This window comes from Pristiophorus japonicus, chromosome 11 (genome assembly GCF_044704955.1).
Source record: "Pristiophorus japonicus isolate sPriJap1 chromosome 11, sPriJap1.hap1, whole genome shotgun sequence".
NCBI lineage: Eukaryota > Metazoa > Chordata > Chondrichthyes > Pristiophoridae > Pristiophorus > Pristiophorus japonicus.
This window is the reverse complement of record NC_091987.1, coordinates 21,397,029-21,417,891: the sequence shown is the minus strand read 5'-3', so window position 1 is coordinate 21,417,891 and position 20,863 is coordinate 21,397,029. Positions and strand designations below refer to the sequence as shown.

Sequence of the window (20,863 nt, the reverse complement as noted above, 5' to 3'; positions counted from 1 at the left end):
GCGGTGTGAGCTGTGAGTCGGATGCTAAGAGGCTGCAGGGTGATTTGGACAGGTTCAGAGAGTGGGCAAATGCATGGCAGATGCAGTATAATGTGGATAAATGTGAGCTTATCCACTTTGGTGGCAAACACACGAAGGTAGAATATTATCTGAATGGCGGCAGATTAGGAAAAGGGGAGGTGCAACAAGACCTGAGTGTCGTGGTTCATCCGTCATTGAAAGTTGGCATGCAGGTACAGCAGGCGGTGAAGGTGGCAAATGGCATGTTGGCCTTCACAGCTAGGGGATTTGGGTATAGGAGCAGGGAGTTCTTACTGCAGTTGTACAGGGCCTTGGTGAGGCCTCACCTGGAATATTGTGTTCAGTTTTGGTCTCCTAATCTGAGGAAGGACATTCTTGCTATTGGAGGGAGTGCAGCGAAGGTTCAGCAGACTGATTCTAGGGATGGCTGGACTGACATATGAGGAGAGACTGGATCAACTGGGCCTTTATACACTGGAGTTTGAAGGATTAGAGGGGATCTCATAGAAACGTGTAAGATTCTGACGGGATGGGACAGGTTAGATGCAGGAAGAATGTTCCCGTTGTTGGGGAAGTCCAGAACCAGGGGACACAGTCTTAGGATAACGGGTAGGCCATTTAGGACTGAGATGAGGAGTAACTTCTTCATTCAGAGAGTTGTTAACCTGTGGAATTCCCTGCCGCAGAGTGTCGTTGATGCCAGTTCATTGGATATATTCAAGAGGGATTTAGATGTGGCCCTTATGGCTGAAGGAATCAAGGGTATGGAGAGAAAGCGGGAAAGGGGTACCGAGGTGAATGATCAGCCATGATCATATTGAATGGTGGTGCAGGCTCGAAGGGCCGAATGGCCTACTCCTGCACCTATTTTCTATGTTTCTATATTTCTATGTAAGTTACCATTCTTGAACAGATCAAGGACTTTTTTTTAAAAAAAGCAAAATTGTCAATAAATTTCTGTTCTAAAGCTGCCCGATTGCGCTAGTTCATGGAAATTGTGTGTTCGCCATTGTGCAAATGAGTTTGAGCGGAAACTTGTGGGTACGGGGACAACATTTCTCAAAACTAGCGTAATTGTGTGTGCAATTTGCGCCCAAATCCCCGATTGTGTGTCAAAAGGGGAAACTCTGCCAGATAACTTTTCAATTTGCCGGCCGGCCGAAGGAGGCACTGAAGGAAATCCTTATTAGACAGGAAATTGTGTTCGGGAAATTGATGGGATTGAAGGCCAATAAATCCCCAGGGCCTGACTGTCTGCATCCCAGAGTACTTAAGGAAGTGGCCCAAGAAATAGTGGATGCATTGGTGATCATTTTCCAACAGACTATCGACTCTGGATCAGTTCCTATGGATGGAGGGTAGCTAATGTAACAGCACTTTATAAAAAGAGAAGGTAGAGAGAATACAGGAATTATAGACCGGTTAGCCTGACATTGGTAATGGGGAAAATGTTGGAATCAATTATTAAAAATCTAATAGCAGCGCATTTGGAAAGCAGTGACAGGATCGGTCCAAGTCAGCATGGATTTATGAAAGGGAAATCATGCTTGACAAATCTTCTAGAATTTTTTGAGGATGTAACTAATAGAGTGGACAAGGGAGAACCAGTGGATGTGGTGTATTTGGATTTTCAAAAGACTTTTGACAAGGTCCCACACAAGAGATTGGTGTGCAAAATCAAAGCACATGGTATTGGGGGCAATATATTGACGTGGATAGAGAACTGGTTGGCAGACAGGAAGCAAAGAGTAGGAATAAACAGATCTTTCTCAGTGACTAGTGGGGTACCACAAGGTTAAAGTGCTGGGACCCCAGCTATTTACAATATAGATTCATGATTTAGATGAAGGAATTGAATGTAATATCTCCAAGTTTGCAGATGACACTAAGCTGGGTGACAGTGTGAGCTGTGAGGAGGATGCTAAGAGGCTGCAGGGTGACTTGGACAGGTTCGGTGAGTGGACAGATGCATGGCAGATGCAATATAATGTAGATAAGTGAGGTTATCCACTTTGGTGGCAAAAACAGGAAGGCAGAATATTACCTGAATGGTGACAGATTAGGAAAAGGGGAGGTGCAACAAAACCTGGGTGTCATGGTTCATCAGTCATTGAAAGTTGGCATGCAGGTACAGCAGGCAGTGAAGAAGGCAAATGGCACGTTGGCCTTCATAGCTAGAGGATTTGAGTATCGGAGCAGAGAGGTGTTACTGCAGTTGTACAGGGCCTTGAATATTGTGTGCAGTTTTGGTCTTCCAATCTGAGGAAGGACATCCTTGCTATTGAGGGAGTGCAGCAAAGGTTCACCAGACTGATTCCCAGGATGGCAGCACTGACATATGAAGAGAGACTGGATCGACTAGGCTTATATTCATTGTAATTTAGAAGAATGAGAGGGGATCTCATAGAAACATATAAAATTCTGACGGGATTCGACAGGTTAGATGCAGGAAGAATGGTCACGATGTTGGGAAGTCCAGAACCAGGGGCCACAGTCTAAGGATAAGGGGTAAGCCATTTAGGACCGAGATGAGGAGAAACTTCTTCACTCAGAGAATTGTGAACCTGCAAACTTCTCTACCACAGAAAGTTGTTGAGGCCAGTCCATTAGATATATTCAAAAGGGAGTTAGATGTGGCCCTTACGGCTAAAGGGATCAAGGGGTATGGAGAGAAAGCAGGAATGGGGTACTTAAGTTGCAAAAATGATCAGCGATGATCATACTGAATGGTGGTGCAGGCTCGAAGGGCCAAACAGCCTACTCCTGCACCTATTTTCTATGTTGCTAATGATCACTTCCCACAAACAAATCCCTCAGTCCCGATGAACTAGAATATGCTTGTATAACGATTGACATTTGGTGATGCAGTAAGCTCAGAGTTAAAACGAAACTTGTCTTTATATGTAGTTTACTGGATATGTCACAAGTTATCTCCAAATCTCTCAGTTTATGAAAGCAGCAGAATAAACACTATGAAATCAGGACATAAGTTATAAACTACAGTATAAACTGCACCACAGATTTATCAAAAATAAGCAGTCGCAATGACAACAGTTTAATTAACATTTTTCAGATTTCCAGCATCCACAGATTTAGCTTTTGTATTAGAGATAAAACGAGCACAGTTGTACCCTCCTCAAAACACAAAATTAACATGTATAACCCTTCACTATTGGTAAATTGCACAAACCTGACAGAGCCCCTTGACAATAACTTCTACATTAATTTCTTTGATTTTTTCCCTCAAGGAGTGTCCTCTCGATGCCTTGAGAAGAACCAGTGAACTGGAAGCACGCTGCCAGAGATTTACCCTTGGTACCCATGAAGTGTGACGGAACAAATCCCACTGTAATTTGTACAAATACTTAGTGATACAAAGAATGTCTGCACTGAGGGATTACCCCAGTGTTCGCATTACCCTTTGTGTTGATCTAAATCCACTTGTCATCGGACTGCAAATGCCTTTCACAAGAACACAAGAAATAGGAGCAGGAGTAGGCCATTTGACCCCTCGAGCCTGTTCCACCATTTAATAAGATCATGGACTCAGTTCCACTTCTCTGCCCGCTCCCCATACCCTTTACTCCCTTATCGCTCAAAAATCTGTCTATCTCCGCCTTAAATATATTCAATGACCCAGCCTCCACAGCTCTCTGGGACAGCGAATTCCACAGATTTCAACCCTCAGAAGAAATTCCTCCTCATCTCAATTTTAAATGGGCGGCCCCTTATTGGGTCTGTGCCCCCTAGTCCTAGTTTCCCCCCATGAGTGAAAATATCCTCTCTGCATCCACCTTGTCGAGCCCCCTCATTATCTTATATGTTTTGATAAGATCACTCCTCATTCTTCTGAACTCCAATGAGAATACTTCCAACGTAATCAACCATAAATAAGTCAACCCCCTCATCTCCAAAATCAACCGAGTGAACCTTCTCTGAACAGTCGCCAATGCAAGTATATCCTTCCTTAAATACGGAGACCAAAACTGCATGCCGTACTCCAGGTTTGGCCTCACCAATATCCTGTACAGTTGTAGCAGGACTTCTCTGCTTTTTTAGACTCTATCGCCTTTGCAATAAAGTTCAACATCCCATTTGCCTTCCTGATTACTTGCTGTACCTGCATACTAACTTTGTGCTTCATGCACAAGGACCCCCAGGTACCTCTATACTGATGCACTTTGCAACTTTTCTCCATTTAAATTATAATTTGCTTTTCTATTTTTTTCTGCCAAAGTGGATAATCTCACATTTTCCTACATTATACTCCATCTGCCAAATTTTTGCCCACTCGCTTAGTCTATATCCCTTGGCAGATTTTTTTGTGTCCTCACAATTTGCTTTCCTGCCCATCTTTGTATCATCAGCAAACCTGGCTACATTACACACAGTCCCTTCATCCAAGTCATTAATATAGATTGTAAATAGTTGAAGCCCCAGCACCGATCCCTGCGACACCCCACTAGTTACTGTTTGCCAACCAGAAAATGACCTGTTTATTCTGACTATGTTTTCTGTTCGTTGGCCAATCCTCAATCCATGCTAATATATTACCCCCAACCCCGTGAACTTTTATTTTGTGCAGTAACCTTTTATGTGGCACCTTATAAAATGCCTTCTGGAAATCCATATACACCACATTCATTGGTTCCCCCTTATCCACTCGGCACGTTACATCCGCAAAGAACGGCAGCAAATTTGTCAAACGTGATTTCCTTTTCATAAAACCATGTTGACTCTGCTTGATTGTCCTACAGCATTTTCCAAATAACAGATGTTAGGCTACCGTGGCGAGTCTGGGCAGCCGGGGAGGGGGAGGGGCGACCTCACTCCTGGCTCCAGCCCGCACTGTGTGAAGAACCTTCCCTTGATGGGACTTGTTCAGCCCACCCTGCGATGTTCCCAGCCAATTAAAAGGAAGAGTCTGATGATGTAATTTGATGGCAGGTCATCAACCAGTTTCCTTATAGGGATCATATCCACATTGATTTTGACAGTTGTTCAGTGTTCTGCAGACTCAGGTGCTGCAAACACCAACAGGCACTGCACAAAGGTGCATGGCTGCACCCAGACACTCTCATGACTTCCACCAGATGCTTATGGATGCAGGGAGGTTCTCTTCCCTTACAATGGGTGGAAGGGACCTCTCCAGGACACTAACCCAGCCCGATTGCACATTGCACAGGAGGGCACAAGCAGGGATGCCATCAAGAGGAGCTGGCTGCAGTGGCACAAACATTTCAATGATCCCCGTAGATCACAAAACTTTACTGCAAAGCCACACTCAACCTCATTCTGCTGTGCCATTCATCACATCCCCATCACTCTGCCTTCCCTATCCTCGTCCTGCACATCCTTACTCACACCAACTTTTCTTGCACCTCCACCCATCGCGCTCTCTCTCTCCCTACATTATCACCTCCCCATCTCACTAGCCACACCTCACACTTGCCCTCATCCTTGTCCAATCATACCAACTAATAACACACAAGAGTAGGCACTTGGGTCCTCTAGCCAATGTTCATGTATAGTTAATGTTGATGTATTGTCAAACATTGAAATCTTTATTTTGAACACTTTAATTTCTTAGACAGATTTGTGTGCACCTTTGGAAGTGGCTTAATGAGTTGTTGTGAATGGTGAGACATAACGGTACTCCTGCAACGGTGATGAGTGTGAAAGGAATGGCTTGGACATTGCAGGGATTCTTTATGGTGCTGGTGTGGAGTGGTACCAACCTGGCGCATCACATGGCAGCCAGGGTGTAACAGCGTCAAGTGAAGTAACTCTGGCCATATTGAGCCCATCCCTGGCGTCCCAGCCAGCAATATGGCCTGAAATGTTTGAAAAATTATCAGTACTTGGTAAAATTATTTTCAAATAACTTTCAAGTACCTCTCAATGATGTTAATTGGCTGGCCTGCCGTCAGGTTTGTGAACCGCAGCCAGACCTGGCACTTTGGAAATTGACAAGGAGGTGGGTTTAGAGCGGGATCTCACCCCGCTGTCAATCACTGACATTTTGACAACGGGCCCACCTCCAAACCCACACTGGCGAGGCTGGTAACTTTTACAGAAAATATACAATTTCCCCTCAATACTGCATTGAAGCAATAGTCTCGATTACGTGCTCAAATCCTGGAGTCGAGCTTGAACCCATGACCTTCTAACTCAGTGGTGAGTGTGAGACCACTCGACCAATCTGAAGAAAAATACATTTTACGACACAAGTTTGAAATGCTGCGTGATTTATTGACTAATTACCTCAACAAATAATAATCTACACTTTTATCCATTTTCAGTACAGGGTACTCATGAATCTGGTTCAGAGGTAGGAAACAGAAAACCGATATTAACAATGGAATAGATCTTTATCACTTTCTAAAAATATTACACAATTTTAGTCATCCCTATTGGCTCAAATAAGCAAAGACAACAAATACAGATATCAGCCAGAGACCTTTTTTTTTAATTACCAAGAGCATAATAAATTAAATTTAAGAAGTGGATTTTGTATACCAATGTAACTGTATACAAGTACCACAAAGTAAAGTTTGATTTACTTCCAAATTCTTCTAGGTTGACATACAAGTGATTTTGTTTTACACACTGTTAATCATAGTATTAAACACCTTCACACTTTGTGATTTAATGCTTTTAAAATTGACAAATTACATTAGAGATAGATTTACCATCATTCATCTTAGGGGCAGATGGATTTAAGTCACGTACTCTGTAAAATTGTTCAATCAACTGGTATAATCCCTTAAATATCAAGCATTTGAGTCTAAGTACACCAAGTGTCCATATAATTTTTCTTTCCTGAACAATAGTGCTAGGTTTCGCAGCAAACCATATTTTACTGGAGTTAAAATGCTATTTTCGTCAATATGGTGAAATATTTATTTAATTAAATATAAGTTGATTGCAAGCTCTTTCTCTCCTGACCATTCTGTTCCATCTTTTTTCAAACTTTGTGAACTCAATGTAATACAACTCACAAATAAAATTATTCATTCACACATACCTGTATTTAACATTTTGCCCAACTGTGTTGACAGCAGACATTATTTGAGAATGAGAAAGAATTAGGACAATCTACTTGTTATTTTATTTTTACTGTAATAATTTAGTCTACAATAAATGAATGTTTCATCCAGACTTCCTTTCCTGAAACTATTCAGAGTATATATCAAATAACAGTTTAATATGAGGACTTATTTCTCTCACCGACACCTGTTCAACACTGTATGAAGACGAACGTTTATCAATTAACATATTATGAATTTTTTAATCTTTCCGCTCATCAAAAATGTTACAACATATTACAGACGATGCATCCCCTTTAAAATTGTAAGAACAGGGAGACCTGGGGGTGTTTGTGCACAAAAATCTTTGAAGGTGGCAGGACAGGATTACAAGGCAAATGGGATCCTGGGCTTTATAAATAGAGGCATTGGGCGAGAAATTGGCCTCCTTTGCAACCCCCGTTAGCACCTCCAGAGGGAATAAAGTGGCTCCACTGGCAATGCGACCGACGTCACGAACTTGCCATGGAGGTTTGTGACACGGTAACCCCGAGTGCCACGACCACCTGTGCCTGGAGATCGTGACGTCATCCGGCTGCGCAGCGCCCCGGATCCGAACTTCGGTTCCGCCCCCTACAGCATCGCCAGGTATCAACACAGGCAGCGGCAGGAGGCGCTGCGAGGGAGGCCAGCCATTTGGGGATGGTCGAGTAAATAACGAATATCTTTTCAGCCCTTAGGTTATTTATTTTACAATCTTATCTGCCGCAAAATATATTAGCATGGATAGAGGATCGGCTAACGAACAGAAAACGGAGAGTCAATATAAATGGGTCATTTTCCGGTTGGCAAACAGTGACTAGTAGGATGCCGCAGGGATCGGTGTTGGGTCCTCAACTATTTACAATCTATATTAATGACTTGGATGAAGGGACCTTGTGTAATATAGCCAAGTTTGCTGATGATACAAAGGCGGGTGGAAAGCAAATTGTGAGGAGGACACAAAAAATCTGCAAAGGGATCTCGACAGGCTAAGTGAGTGGGCAAAGATTTGGCAGATGGAGTATAATATGGGAAAATGTGAGGTTATCCACCTTGGCAGGAAAAAAAAAATAGAAAAGCAAATTATAATTTAAATGAAGAAAAATTACAAAGTGCTGCAGTGCAGAGGGACCTGGGGGACCTTGGGGAAGTCCAGAACCAGGGGTCAAAGTCTAAGGATAAGGGGTAAGCCATTTAGGACTGAGATGAGGAGAAACTTCTTCACCCAGAGAGTGGTGAACCTGTGGAATTCTCTACCACAGAAAGTTGTTGAGGCCAATTCACTAAATATATTCAAAAAGGAGTTAGATATAGTCCTTACTACTAGGGGGATCAAGGGGTATGGCGAGAAAGCAGGAATGGGGTACTGAAGTTGCATGTTCAGCCATGAACTCATTGAATGGCGGTGCAGGCTCGAAGGGCCGAATGGCCTACTCCTGCACCTATTTTCTATGATTCTATGTTTCTATGTTTCCTTGTACATGAAACACAAAAAGTTAGTATGCAGGTACAGCAAGTAATCAGGAAGGCAAATGGGATGTTGGCCTTTATTGCAAAGTGGATAAAAGCAGAGAAGTCCTGCTACAACTATACAGGGTATTGGTGAGGCCACACCTTGAGTACTGCGTACATTTTACGTATCTGTATTTAAGGGAGGATATACTTGCATTGGAGGCTATTCAGAGAAGGTTCACTAGGTTGATTCCGGAGGAGGGGTTGACTTTGAAGATAGGTTAAACCTATATACATTGGAGTTCAGAAAAATGAGAGATGATCTTTTTAAAACATAAGATATTGAGTGTGTTATATATGTAAACCTGTATATACCTTGTGTAGCCACCAGAGGGCTCATCCCCTGGAGTCCGAAGGGATCCCACAATCCCTTGGGAGCACTGGGTACTTAAGGAGGCCTCACAGGCTGGAAAGGCCATCTGGAGACCTGCAATAAAAAACTATGGTCACACTTTACTTTGAGCTCACAGTATCCAGTCAGACTCTTTATTCATACTTAACTGGCGACGAGATACAGGTGATGAACCCAGAGAACAGTGGGCATCCTGGAGAAATTTTCGAAGGGAGATGATTGGGAAACCTTCGTGGAGCGACTTGACCAATACTTCGTGGCCAATGAGCTGGAAGGAGAAGCGAACACTGCCAAATGAAGGGCGAATCTCCTCACTGTCTGTGGGGCACCAACATATTGATTCATAAAAAACCTGCTTGCTCCAGCGAAACCCACAGAGAAATCGTACAATGATTTGTGCACACTGGTCCGGGAGCATCTGAACCCGACGGAAAGCTTTCTGATGGCGAGGTACTGGTTCTACACCTACAAAAATGTCTGAAGGCCAGGAAGTGGCGAGCTGTCACCGGGCTGAGACACCTTGCAGGACATTGCAAATTAGAAGGACATTTGGAGCACATGCTCAGGGACTTCTTCGTACTTGACATTGGCCATGAAGTGATACTTAGCAAACTTTTGACTGTAGAGACCCCAACCTTGAGTAAAGCCATAGCGATAGCCCAGGCATTCATTGCCACCAGTGACAATACTAAGCAAATCTCTCAGCACACGAGTGCTGCTACAAGTACTGTGAACAAAGTGATGATGTTTTCAAATCGCAACGTACAGGGCAGGCTCCACATGCCTGCAGCTGCACGTCCGCAGTTGTCTCAAGAGTCCACCTTCAAGGGTGATGAATGTTAAGCCATTAACACCTTGTTGGCGCTGTGGGGGTGATCATCGTTTCCATTCATGCCGCTTCAAAGGGTACGTTTGCAAGGGCTGAATGTGCAGGTGAGCTGCAAACCCTGCTAATGTTGCAAACCACCATGTTGCAAAGGAGGACAGATCCACGGCAGATCACGACGAACCGCAGCTTCAGACCGAGGAGGCAGAGGTATACGGGGTGCACACATTTACCACAAAGTGTCCCCCGATAATGCTGAAGGTTGAATTAAATGGACTCCCGGTGTCAATGGAGCTGGACACGGGCGCGAGCCAATCCATTATGAGCAAAAATACTTTTGATAAATTGTGGTGCTACAAGGCCTCAAGGCCAGTCCTGACTCCCATTCGCACTAAACTGAGAACTTACACAAAGGAACTGATTCCCGTAATCGGCAGTGCTACTGTAAAGGTTTCCTACGATGGTGCAGTGCACAAGCTACCACTCTGGGTTGTACCGGGTGATGGCCCCACGCTGCTCGGCAGGAGCTGGCTGGGGATGATATGCTTGAACTGAGACGACGTCAGAGCACTCTCGTGTGCCCAGGTCTTAAACAATTTCCCCTCGCTGTTCGAACCAGGCATCGGGAAGTTCCAAGGAGCAAAAGTGCAGAGCCATCTAATTCCGGGGGCACGACCCATCCAACATAAGGCGAGAGCAGTACCGTACATGATGAGAGAGAGAGTGGAGATCGAGCTGGACAGGCTGCAACGAGAGGGCATAATTTCGCCGATCGAATTGAACGAGTGGGCCAGTCCGATCATCCCAGTCCTCAAGGGAGACGGCACCGTCAGAATCTGTGGTGATTACCAAGTAGCTATCAATCGTTTCTCCCTGCAGGATCAATACTCACTACCGAAGGCGGACGACCTTTTTGCGACGCTGGCGGAGGAAAGAGGTTCACGAAGCTGGACTTGACCACGGCCTACATGATGCAGGAACTGGAGGAATCATTGAAGGGACTCACCTGCATCAACATGCACAAAGGTCTCTTCATTTATAACAGATGCCTGTTTGGAATTCGATCAGCCGCGGCGATATTCCAGAGAAACATGGAAAGCTTACTGAAGTCGGTCCCACGCACGGTGGTCTTCCAGGACGACACCTTGATTACAGGTCGGGACACAGTCGAGCATCTGCAGAACCTGGATGAAGTTGTTAGTCAACTCAACCACGTGGGGCTCAGGTTAAAACGCTCAAAGTGCATTTTCCTAGCACTTGAAGTGGAGTTCCTGGGGAGCAGAATCGCGGCGGACGGCATCAGGCCCACCGATTCGAAGACGGAGGCAATCGAGAACGCACTGAGGCCACAGAACTTGACGGAGCTGCGGTCGTTTCTAGGACTCCTGAACTACTTTGGTAACTTCTTACCGGGTCTCAGCACACTGTTAGAACCCCTGCACACCTTACTGCGTAAGGGCGATGAATGGGTACAGGGTAAAAGCCAAGAAAATGCTTTTGTAAAAGCTAGAAAATTGTTATGCTCAAACAAATTGCTTGTGTTGTATGATCCATGTAAGCGTTTGGTACTAGCATGTGATGCGTCGTCAGGTGTGTACTGCAACAAGCTAATGAATCTGGGAAATTGCAACCGGTTTGCTTCTGCATCCAGAAATATGTCTAAGCTGAGAGAGCCTGCAGCATAATTGAAAGAGAAGCGTTAGCGTGTGTTTATGGGGTAAAGAAAATGCATCAATATCTGTTTGGGCTCAAATTTGAATTGGAAACTGACCATAAGCCACTGATATCCCTTTTTTCCGAAAGTAAGGGGATAAATACGAATGCATCGGCCCGCATCCAAAGATGGGCGCTCACGTTGTCCGCATACAACTACGCCATCCGCCATAGGCCAGGCACAGAAAACAGTGCCGATGCTCTCAGTAGGCTGCCATTGCCCACCACGGGGGTGGAATTGGCACAGCCCGCAGATTTAGTCATGGTAATGGAAGCATTCGAGAGTGAGCAATCACCCGTCACGGCCCGACAGATTAGAACCTGGACGAGCCCTTACTGTCTCTCGTAAAAAATTGTGTGCTTCACGGGAGCTGGTCCAGTGTCCCAGTGGAAATATAGGAAGAGATAAAGCCGTATCAGCGGTGCAAAAATGAAATGTCTATACAGGCAGACTGCCTTCTGTGGGGTAATCGGGCAGTGGTCCCCAAGAAGGGCAGGGACACTTTCATCAGTGATTTCCACAGTACTCACCCAGGCATTGTAATGATGAAAGAGATAGCCAGATCCCACGTGTGGTCGCCCGGTATCGATGCAGACTTAAGAGTCCTGCATGCACAAATGTAACATGCTCGCAATTAAGCAATACACCCAGGGAGGCGCCACTTTATGGTCTTGGCTCTCCAGACCGTGGTGCAGGGTCAATGTCGACTATGCAGGCCCGTTTTTGGGTAAAATGTTCCTCGTGGTTGTAGATGCGTACTCCAAATGGATTGAAAGTGAGATAATGTCAGCAAGCACGTCCAATGCCACCACTGAAAGCCTGCGGGCCATGTTTGCCACGCATGGCCTGCCTGATATCCTTGTGAGCGACAACGGGCCATGTTTCACCAGTGCCGAGTTCAAAGAGTTCATGATCCATAATGGGATCAAACATGTTACATCTGCCCCGTTCAAACCAGCATCCAACAGTCAGGCAGAGAGAGCAGTGCAAACCATCAAGCAGAGCTTGAAGAGGGTAACTGAAGGCTCACTGCAGATTCGCCTATCCCGAGTCCTGCTTAGCTACCGCATGAGACCCCACTTGCTCACTGGGATTCCACCCGCTGAACTGCTCATGAAAAGGACACTTAAGACAAGGCTCTTGTTAGTCCACCCTGATCTACATGAACAGGTAGCGAGCAGGCGGCTTCAACAAAATACATATGATAGCACAAATGTGTCACGTGAAATTGAAATCAATGATCTTGTATTTGTGTTGAACTATGGACAAGGTCCCAAGTGGCTTCCCGGCACTGTTGTGGCCAAAGAAGGGAGTAGGGTATTTCGGGTCAAACTTTCAAATGGACTCATCCACCGGAAACACTTGGACCAAATCAAACTCAGATTCACGGACGATCCTGAACAACCCACATTGGATCCTACCTTCTTTGACCCCTGCAACATACACACCAGTGACAACCGACGCCGCGGTTGACCACGAAGCAGAACTCACCACACCAGGCAGCCCAGCAAGGCCAGCTGCACAGCAGCCCAGCATGGGCCCAACAAACGATTCACCAAAACTAGCATTTGCACCGAGACGATCAACCAGGGAAAGAAAGGCCCCAGATCGACTCACCTTGTAAATAGTTATACTATTGTCTTTGGGAGGGGGGGGGGGTGGGGGGAGGGGCGCAGTGGGCGGGGAGTGTTGTTATTTTTGTAAACCTGAATATACCTTGTGTAGCCACCAGAGGTCTCATTCCCTGGAGTCCCAAGGGATCCCACAATCCCTTGGGAGCACTGGTACTTAAGGAGGCCTCACAGGCTGGAGAGGCACTCTGGAGACCTGCACTAAAAGGCTAAGGTTACACTTTACTTTGAGCTCACAGTATCTAGTCAGACTCTTTATTCATACTTAACAGAGGGCGCTCGACAAGGTGGATGCAGAGAGGATATTTCCACTCATAGGGGAAACTAAAACTAGGAGACATAGTCTCAGAATAAGGGTCGCCAATTTAAAACTGAGACGAGGAGGAATTTCTTCACTGAAGGTTGTAAATCTATGGAATTCTCTGCCCCAGAGAGCTGTGGAGGTTGGGTCATTGAATATATTTAAGGCGGAGATACAGATTTTTGAGCAATAAGGGAGTAAAGGGTTATGGGGAACGGGCAGCGAAGTGGAGCCGATTCCATGATCAGATCAGCCATGATCTTATTGAATGACGGAGCAGGCTCGAGGGGCCAAATGGCCTGCTCCTATGTTCTTTTGTTCCAGTTTAACCTCCCTTATCCAGAACTCCCTGATCCAGAACCACCCCTCGTTTAGAACCATTCCCGGGTGGCACATGTGCAGAACTCCAACATGAACAAATTGAAGTTCTTCCTCATTGCCGACTCCCACAATTGCTGGCCTGACCCCGTGATCCACCGCCCTCCCACCCCATGATCTCTCTGCCACACCCGCAACCCCAAGCCAGCCAGCCCTGATATCCCTGTACCATCCAATTTAACATGACCATCCCTCGTCCGGAAAAATCCCTGATCCAGAACAGGCCAGATCCCGAGGGTTCTGGTTAAAGGAGGTTCAAGCTCTACACCCTACCTATCACTTTGCACCCCATCCATTACCTCTACCATCTCCGCTTCTACCGATATTATGTCAGCATCCTCTTCCTTAGTAAACACTGATACAAAGTACTCTAGTATTCTAGCCTTGCCCTCTGCTTCTAAGCATATATCACCTTCTTCGTCCCTAATAGGCTCCACCCCGCCTCTTACAACCCGCTTACTATTTACATGCCAGTAGAGGATTCCCCTTTATGTTAATTGCCATTCTATTCTCATATTCTCTCTCCAGTTTTATTTTCCTCTTCACTTTCCCTCATCTTATTGTAGTTGGCCTGTTTCTCACTTGAAGAATTTACCTGACAGGCCTCATCCTGTTTTTGTTTCATCATATCTCCATCGTCATCCAAGAAGCCTGGCTTTGGTTCCCTTACCTTTCCCTCTTGTTGGAATATACCTCGCCTGTACCGGAAACATCTCCTTAAAGATCACCCATTGTTCCGTTACAGTTTTTCCTGTCAATCATTTGGTTCCATTTTACCCTGGCTAGATCGCCTCTCGTCCCATTGAAGTTAGCCCTCTTCCAATTAAGAAGTTCCACTTTAAATGGTTCCTTGCTCTTCTTCATTACTGATCTAAACCTTATGATACGATGATCACTCTTACCCAAGTGCTCTCCCACAGACACTTGGTCCACTTAGCCCAACTCATTCCCCAGCAATGCCTCCTTTCTAGTTAGGCCGAGAAGATACTGGTCAAGGAAGTTCTCCTGAATACATTTCAGAAATTCCGCCCCCTCCTTTCCCTTTACTCTAACATTATCTCAATCGATATTTGGGTAATTAAAGTCCCCCAATATCATCACTCTATAGTTTTTGCACATCTTTGTGACTTCCCTGCAGATTTGCTCCTCTCTCTCTCACTATTTGAGGGCCTTTTTGCTTCTCAACTCGAACCAAATGGATTTTGTCCTTGCCCCGTCAAGGACACCCTCTTACCAACACTACAATGTCTTCCCTAATCAGTGCTGCCAAACCACCTCCCTTTTTTCCTTCCCTATCTCTTCTGAACACCTTGCATTCATGAATATTAAGCACAGAGTCCTTGCCATTTTTAAGCCAAGTTTCCGTTATTGCCACTGCATCATATTCCCACACGATTAATAGTGCCTGTAGCTCACCAACCTTATTCACTACACTTCGTGCATTTACATACATACACTGTAAACCTGTTTGTATTTCTCGTAGTCCTTCTTAGTCTGCTCCTATCTAATACAGTACTACTTCCTTCTCTAGTACTATCCAGCACTCGCTCCTTTATGCACTTTATTCCACTGTTCTACTTCTATATACGCTGGTGCCCACCCCCCCTGCCAATTTAGTTTAAACTCTCCCCAACCACACTAATGAACTTCCCCACGAGGACGTTGCTCCTAATCCTGTTGAAGTGCAACCCATCCCTTTTGAATAGGTGCTTCCTGCCCCAGAACTGGTCCCAATGTTCGGAGAATCTGACACGCTCCCAGGCCAGTTAGCCTGACATCAGCCATCGGGAAACTGCTGGAATCCATTATTCAAGAAGTGGTAACAGGGTACTTAGAAAATCATAACATGATTAGGCAGTCACATGATTTTATGAAAGGGAAATCAAGTTTATTAGAGTTTATTGAGGATGTAATTAGCAGGGTAGATAAAGGGGAACCAGTGGTTGTAGTATATTTGGATTTCCAAAAGGCATTCAATAATGTGCCACATGAAAAGGTTGTTGCACGAGTCAAGGGGCTGGATTTTGGGCTTTTTGGATTTCAGGGAGTTAATCGTGGCGGGGCGATAAAGTTAGCACCTGAAAATAGTCTGTGCCTTCGACTGCAAGTTTTGACGAAAATGTAAGTTGGAGGAACGTTGCAGTTAAGTCAGACTTTGTGCGTCCGAGCCAAAACCTGCGTCGGTAAAGAAGTTTCATTGTTGTTTACTGCTCTGAGACATAACATTGCATATTGTATGGTTTTATTTTGGTAGGGGGAGGTTGTGACTTTGTTGCAGTGAAATTTATGACTCATCATTTGCCATTTGTGTCTTGTGTATCAGTCCAACGTTCACCGGAGATGTGCGTTTATGCTGCATCCCTCAGTTTCCTCCATTTAGGAGAGCCGGTCCATTATCAGCTGGCAACCTGCGACTCTTGGTCCGCTAGCATCTCCACGCTGTCTCCCCATGGATGGGGTGGCTATCCAATAGGGGCCTCGCCAGGCTCCTTTTCGTCGTCCTCCTTCTCCTGAGGTACACATTCAATTCCCATTGGCAATGCCTGACCCCTCATGATGGCCAAGCTGTGCAACATGCAACACACCACAATGAATTCGGATACCTGTTAAGGGGAGTATTGAAGGCTGCCTCCAGAGTGGTGTAGGCATCGATCTGCCTGTAGGATATCTCTATCAGCACTTCCTTTCGGAAGCGCAGCCTTCTCACACACTGCTCCTCAAAGAGCTGGAGGTCTGAGCGTGGTGCCTGTAAACCTGTGGGGGACAAACCCTCCTCCCCGGACGTCTTCGGGCTCTCCTCATCTGTGGACCGACATGGCCAAGAGCCCTTCCTCTATTGACATTGCCTGGCAATGGCATGGAGCATGATATGCTAGCGAACTAGTAATGACCCCATTACATTCTCTCACTGAAGTTGTAAGGGCACTGTAATGGCAGATAAAAGTGAATTTTGCAAGGCGGAGCTTGATTCAGCGTGACGTGCGCAACCATTATAGTCAGTTATGACATGAGATGTCGGATCCTCATCCCTCCATTTAAAGATGCTGCCAATACTACCTGCCGCACCCTGGGACCGCCTGTTTTTTTCAGGCATTTCCTGAGGCGGGCATTAAATGAGGCGGTAAGCACAAATGTTCCATCTAGGGCGCTAGGGTAGCATTGCACGACGATTGACGTCATTATCACGCTAAAAAGGAAGGGCAGGACGTAAAATTTTTGCACTGGCGCTAACCAACAGCTGAATCTTCTGGCTGGGTGCCAAATCCTAAACACCCAGTACAACACCCAAAAACAGCATTTAACACCCCACCGGAGTGCTAAAGGAGGCGCAAAAGAGCCAAAAATCCAACCCAAGGACTTGTGGTTGGGACTAATATATTAGCATGGATAAAGGATTGGTTAAATGACAGAAAACCAAATAGGAGTAAACTGGTCACTTGTCAGTGGCAGATAACTAGTAGGATGCCGCAAGGATCAGTGCTTGGGCCTCAGCTATTTACAATCTATATTAATGACTTAGATGAAAGGACCGAGTGTAATATATCCAAGTTTGCTGACGATACAAAGCTAGGTGGGAAAGTAAGCTGTCAGCAGGACACAAAGGCTGGTACAATTGGAGGCGGGTCAGGAGGGAATTCAAATACCTTGGAGCAGATTGGGACCTCCCCCACGTGCCTTTCCCTCAGGCTTGTTTGCCAGCGTGGCAGTGACCCGAACGGCAGAAGCCGTCGGGGTCATTTAGATCATTACTGGGTATTTGTCAGACCATTAAAACCTCTTTTTAATCCTACCTTTCAAATTTCCCTGAATGACCACGGGCTTCATGCAGCTTGGGAACCATGTCGGTCAACCAGATGGTGGAAGTTCAGGGGCCACTGATCCAGCTCATTAGTGCATGAAAAGTAAATCCATGTCAGAGCAGTAGGAGGCATTTAAGGAAGAGATCCTGAAGGTACACAGCAAGTATGTTCCCTTAAAAAAGGTGGGACTAACAAATCTGGAGGCCTATGGATGTCAAGGGACATACAGGGCAAGATAAAGAAAAAAAGGGAAGTTTATGATAGATTCTGAGAACTCAGTACTGCAGAGACTTCAGTGGAGTATAAGTGAAGGGTGCAATTAAAATAAATATCAAGAAAGCAAAGAGATAGCATGAAAGAATGTTGGCAAGTAAAATAAGGGAAGACCCAAAGATGTTTTATAAATACATTAAGAGCAAGAGGATAGCGAGATAAAGAGTGGGACCTATTAGAGACCACAAAGGAAATCTGTGTGGAGGCAGATGTGGGTCTGATTCTTAACGAATACCTTGCATCTGTTTTCACAGAGAGGGGCACGCAGACTCTGCAATGAGAGAGGCTGGGTGTGAAATATTAGACGAGATGAACATAGTGAGAGAGGAAGTATTAAGAGGCTTAGCAGCTTTGAAAGTGGATAAATCCCCAGACCCGGATGAAATATATCCCAGGCAGATAAGAGGAACAAAAGAGGAAATAGCAGAGGCTCTGATCATCATTTTCCAGTCCTTTCTGGCTACAGGTATGGTGCCAGAGGATTGGAGGACTGCTAATATTGTACCTTTTTTTTTTAAAAGGGAGAAAGGGATAGACGGAATAATTACAGGCCAATCAGCGTAACGTCAGTGGTGGAAAAAATTTGGAAAACTATCCTGAGCAACAGGATAAATCTTCATTTGGAAAGACATGGATTAATCAAGGACAGTCAGCATGGATTTGTTAAGGGAAGGTCGCGTCAGACTAACTTGATTGAATTTTGAGAGGAGGTAACAAGGAGTGCATATGATGTAGTGTATATGGATTTTAGCAAAGTTTTTGATAAAGTCCTACATGGCAGACTGGTCACAAAAGTAAAAGCCCATGGGATCCAGCGCAAAGTGGCAAGTTGGATCTAAAATTAGCTCAGAGGCAGGAAGCAAAGGGTAATGGTTGATGGGTGTTTTGTGGCTGAAAGGCTGTATAAGAACATAAGAAATAGGAGCAGCAGTAGGCCATATGGTCTTCGAGCCTGCTCCGCCATTTAATACGAACATGGCTGATCTGATCATGGACTCTGGTCCACTTCCCTGCCTGCTCCCCATAACCACTTATTAGTTAAGAAACTGTCTATCTCAGTCTTAAATTTAGTCAATGTCCCAGCTTCCACAGCTCTGTGAGGCAGCGAATTCCACAGATTTACAACCCTCTGAAAGAAGAAATTTCTCCTCATCTCTGTTTTAAATGGGCGGCCCCTTATTCTAAGATTATGCCCCCAAGTTCTAGTCTCCCTTATCAGTGGAAACATCCCCTCTGCATCCACCTTGTAAAGCCCCCTCGTAACCTTATACGTTTCAAAGATCACCTCTCATTCTTCTGAATTCCAATGAATAGAGGCCCAACCTACTCAACCTTTCCTCATAAGTCAACCCCCTCATCTCCGGAATCAACCTCGTGAACCTTCTCTGAACTGCCTCCAAAGCAAGTATATCCTTTCGTAAATATGGAAACCAAAACTGTACGCAGTATTCCAGGTGTGACATCACCAATAGCCTGTATAACTGTAGCAAGACTTCCTTGCTTTTATACTCCATCCCCTTTGCAATAAAGGCCAAGACTCCATTGGCCTTCCTGATCAATTGCTGTACCTGCATACTAACCTTTTGTGTTTCATGCATGTATCCCCAGGTCCCACTGTACTGCAGCACTTTGCAATTTTTCTCTATTTAAATAACAACTCGCTCTTGGATTTTTTCTGCCAAAGTGCATGACTCACACTTTCCAACATTATACACCATCTGCCAAATTTTTGCCCACTCACTTAGCCTGTCAATGTCCTTTTGCAGATTTTCTGTCCTCCTCACAGTTTGCTTTTCCTCCCATCTTTGTATAGTCAGCACATGTGGCTACGTTACACTCGGTCCTTTCTTCCAAGTCGTTAATATAGATTGTAAATAGTTGGGGTCCCAGCACTGATCCCTGGAGCACCCTAGTTACTGATTGCCAATCTGAGAATGAACCATTTATTCCGACTCTGTTTTCTGTTAGTTAGCCAATCCTCTATCCATGCTAATATATTACCCCCAACCCCGTGAACTTTTATCTTGTGCAGTATCCTTTTATGTGGCACCTTGTCAAATGCCTTCTGGAAGTCCAAATACACCACATCCACTGGTTCCCCTTTATTCACCCTGCTCGTTACATCCTCAAAGAATTCTAGCAAATTTGTCAAACATGACTTCTCCTTCATAAATCCATGCTGACTCTGCCCGACCGAATTATGCTTTTCCAAATGTCCTGCTATTGTTTCTTTAATTATGGACTCCAACATTTTCCCAACTACAGATGTTAGGCTAACTGGTCTATAGTTTCCTGTTTTTTGTCTGCCTCCTTATTTAAATAAGGACGTCAGATTTGCAGTTTTCCAATCTGCTGGGACCTCCCCAGAATCCAGGGAATGTTGGTAAATTACAACCAATGCATCCAACCATCCCTGCCGCTACTTCTCTTAAGACCCTGGAATGCAAACCATCAGGTCCAGGGGATTGATCTGCCTTTAGTCCCATTATCTTACTGAGTACCACTTTCTTAGTGATTGTGTTAAGTTCCTCCCCCCCGCCCCCCTTATAGTCCCTTGACTATCCACTGTTGGGATATTGTTGGTGTCCTATACCGTAAAGACTGATACAAAATATTTGTTCAGAGTTTCTGCCATCTCCATGTTCCCCATTACTAATTCCCCGGTCTCGTCCTCTCAGGGACCAACATTTACTTTAGCCATTCTTTTCCTTTTTATATACCTATAGAAACTCTTGCTCCATGTTTTTTTATTTCGTGCTAGTTTACTTTCATAGTCTATCTTCTCTTTCTTCATCATTTTTTTAGTCATTCTTTGGCAGCTTTTAAAAGCTTCCCAATCTTCTGTCCTCCCAGTAGTTTTGGCCACTTTGTATGCCCTTGTTTTTAATTGGATACCGTCCTTTATTTCTTTAGTTAGCCACGGATGGCTATCTTTTCTTTTACACCCTTTTCTCCTCACTGGAATATATTTTTCTTGAGTTGTGA

At 44.9% G+C, this 20,863-nt stretch overlaps 1 long non-coding RNA gene across 1 annotated transcript in view; it reads left to right on the top strand.

Moving 5' to 3' along the window:
- LOC139275978 (uncharacterized) overlaps positions 1–7,176 on the top strand; it is a 69,110-nt gene extending 61,934 nt beyond the window's left edge. Inside the window, exon 3 of the long non-coding RNA XR_011595799.1 lies at positions 3,270–7,176. This is a non-coding gene — a long non-coding RNA (uncharacterized lncRNA). The remainder of the gene's footprint in view (positions 1–3,269) is intronic.
- Positions 7,177–20,863: the final 13,687 nt, after the last annotated feature.